Source organism: Periophthalmus magnuspinnatus, chromosome 17 (genome assembly GCF_009829125.3).
Source record: "Periophthalmus magnuspinnatus isolate fPerMag1 chromosome 17, fPerMag1.2.pri, whole genome shotgun sequence".
In the NCBI taxonomy this organism is placed as follows: Eukaryota; Metazoa; Chordata; class Actinopteri; order Gobiiformes; family Gobiidae; genus Periophthalmus; species Periophthalmus magnuspinnatus.
The window spans coordinates 31,050,080-31,054,000 of NC_047142.1; positions in this window are offsets into that span (position 1 = coordinate 31,050,080).

The following is a 3,921-nucleotide window of genomic DNA, read 5'->3' on the forward strand; positions in this document are numbered from 1 at the left end:
CACATGTATTTGATGTTTTCTGTAATGCTTCAATAAATGTTTTTTTGTAAAAAAATTTGCTTCAATAAGTCAGTGTTAAATACTACCAGTTTACTTAAATTAACTGGAGCAAACAACTGGATTTCAGCATTAAACTTGGTAACACGAACGAAAGAGTCATGTGAGGCTCATTCTGTTTTCTGATTGGATAAAGAACCAAAACACCAAATTATGACATAAATAAACGGGGCATCGTGTTCAAAGTTTTTTGTAATGAAGAATAAATCAGCCTTGTATTAAAGGACACAGATCAGTCAAGTTTATGAAATTTAAAATTAAGCTGTTAGTCACAGTTCTTTTAAAAAATGACACGTTTGCAAGTAATAATTCAAACACAGAATGTATCATGTTCAATTGACCACTAGAGAGCGCCATTTCAACCATTAAAATGTCCATGGATTTTCACAAACAGACCTGGAGTTGTGTTTTGTTTCATTCACACATGTTTAACACACAAACCCTGCATATTTAGGCTGAGTTCTTCTCTCAAACAGAAAACGCTCTGTTCCACCTTGTGATGTCATCATGTGGTAATACAGGAAGTGCTCCACTGTGTTTTAAACTCCACACACCTTCACTAGAATCATTTGGATCATTTCAGACCTGGAATTGCCAATCTCTACTGAATTAAAGGTAAAAGGCTGTTAACTTGAAAAACTACCACTTCATGACATCACAAGGTAGAACAGAGCATTTTGAGCTTTGTGTGAAAGAATCGAAACACAACTCCAGGTCTGTTTTTGAAGAGATAACAACATTATAACATGATTTACAAGAGTCAATTTTGTGTAATATAGGACCTTAACTTTAAAGTTAACAAACTCCACACTGTAAAAACATCTGAACTCTAAAATAAACACAGAAATAGGAGAGAGAGGAGATTTCTTTAATGAACCGTGAACGTGGTTATGATCATTTACAGTCTGGCCATGTTTATACACACATATACAAACTCAGATGTGCAGTTTTAATATGAGGATTTTATGTAAACTTCAGTTGAAATAAATATCACTGATGGTGTAAACACAGGCCTCAGACTCGTCCCACTGTTTACTGTAGGACTCCAATATCTCACAGTGAACCAGACTAACACAAAGTAACAAAGATGAACTCTGTAACTTTTCTAGTAAAGGCACAGACTGTATAAAGAAGTGGACCAAGTGAGTGTGATGTCTCCCACAGAGTCAATGGAGCCGGAAGTGCGCCCATGATCACTTCCTATTTGCTCTGTCCAGTTATAAATACACTCTATGGGTAAAGGGTCTGTTACCTGCTTGTTTCCATGGAGATGTTAATGCTTGGCCTGGAAAATGCCACAGTATATATATATATATATATATATATATATATATATATATATATATATATATATATATATATATATATATATATATATATATATATATATATGGTGTGTATCTCATCTAGCTCCACGGAGACAAGCATGGTTTTTAGAGCATTTAAAACATCTGTAATTGAATAAATGCAAGATAGATTACGTAATGCTCTACTGTGGAACATGCCAGACAAAGCAATAAGATTTCTATGGAGACAAGCAGGTAGCAGACCCCCTTCAGAAAAGTTACGTAGTGCAGCTTTCTTTATTTTAGTCAAGTCATGAGCTTCATATTATTTAGGCAAAATCCATTGTTCCGTATATATCTATTTATCAAAGAGATTTCTACAGTTTCTTGAAGACATCTGGGGTGAATTATAATTTCTCGAAAAGAGGGAACAGATTTGAAGCTAACTATTTTGTTGTAAAATGACCAAATCTTTTAATTAAACGTTTGCCTGGGATCCAGAGTACACACATACTTCTACAATACTTTCTGAAGATGTGAGTCTGGTCTCCACTGAATCTCCCAGAGTTGATTGACAGGTGGATTAGCCAATCAGGGACACGCATGGTTTGTCTGTATCAAAACAAACATGGCTGCCTATGAAAAGAACAAAGGAAGGAGAAAATATGACAGGCGACTGAAAAACATGGCGGATTTCTGTGGAATCAACAAGCAAATCAAACTCAATGAGCAAACTCTGTTCATCTGAGGGGAGAGAAATGTGATTTTGTTTGGAAATGATAGGTGACCAATGAGCTCCTTTCACATGCGTCTCAAAAATAAACAAATCTGATTGGACGATCTCGTTTGGTTCTGGCTCGAGACGTGACAGAAGAAGTGGAGACCAGACATCACTTTCTAGATTGGCCAGGCAAACAAAATATGTAAAAATAAATAAATAAATAAATAAATACAAAATAAAAACATTAATATCCTTCCATAAGGCATCCATAGAAACAAGAAATTATAAAAATGGGTCCTTTAGATGGAAAAATTAGCAGCAAAAACATGTACCAGAGGCAGACTGTGTAGAATTAATTGCATAATCAGTTAAAGAGGGGGTATTTTACTTGTATATGGTATAACTGCTAGTACATAATATGTTTAGATCACCATGTTCCCTTTTATTGTTCTGAAAATGCTATATTTGCCCAAACAACGTATTCACATGTTTCACTAAGTCACTCCCCCTTCAGAGCTCTATCACAACACATCATTGTGCATCCGACTAATGAAACTACTGCACATCATATCAGGTTTGTGAAGTCACTGCGTAGTTTTGTATCATGTTTTTGTATATTTATGGAGAATTGTCGTGTCGGAGCATGGACAACGTAGGCTTGTGGGTGGAGCCTTGAACAGAATCTTACAGCTAACCGTAAGGAGGGCTAAAATACTGTGCATAATACCCCCTCTTTAAATAAATAAATAGTTAGAGTTCATGAAAATAGACCATGTTCAACAATGTAATATGTTGAGAGTTATTTGGGTCACATTAAAATAGCGTAAATTAGTTTTGATACACACTTGTCGACACTGAAAGGTGAAGCCATTTTGAATTTGAGTCATAACCAAACTGCTGTTATTTGTCCCTGTGAGCACATACAATGTAAAGGCCAAAATGTATACGCACTAATGAGCACTTATATGTGGTATTTTTTGGAATTCATATAAATATACTTTGATTGTTAGTAAATCAGGGTGCCATGGAACAGGAAATAATAGACCTGGTTTAGTCCAAGTTTAAACCAGGTTTAAGCCCAGTTAAGTCCTGATTAAGTCCTTTGGTTTAGTACTGGTTTAGTAATATTTTAGACTGGTTTACACCTGATTCAGACTTGGTTTCCTCCTGTTTAAGTCCAGGTTTGGTAACTAGTTTTGTTCTGGTCTAGACCTAGTTCCGTTTGAATATTTACTTGTAGTTTATTTCTTGGTTAGTCCTGGTTTAGTCTTGTTTTAGTCCTGGTTTGTTCTGACATACTTTGGATTTAGACTCAGCTTTGCCCCTGTTTAGGTCCTTGTTTGGTACCTGGTTTACTTCCTGGTCTAGAACTAATTCAGTCCTGATTCGGACCCTGTTAAATCCCGCTCAGTCCTGGTTTACTATTAGTTTTAGTATAATTTTAGTCCTGGTTCAGTTGTAATATGAGGTGCGTTCACACTTATTATGACCTGATGCACATTTGGTTTGGTTCTGTTATATTCTTGGTATAGTCTTGGTCTAGTCCAGGTTAAATTCTGAGTTTAGTCCTAGTTTAGATTTTGTTGAGGTCTTTGGCAAGTGTGAATGCGTCTATAGTCTAGATTTACACCTGGTCTGGTCCTGGTTCAGTCTGGTTTAGTTCTGGTTTAATCCTGGTACATTTTAGTTTAGTCTTGGTTTGTTCCAAAAGTTTCCAAAACTACAACACAAAGTCATTAGCAGAGGGCACTGTGTATTAACTTAAAGCTGCTCTGTGTAACTTTTTTGGTTGCCTCCATGGAGGTGTTGTTGCTTTGCCTGGAATGTTCCACCGTATGACATTTAACTTCTAATTAT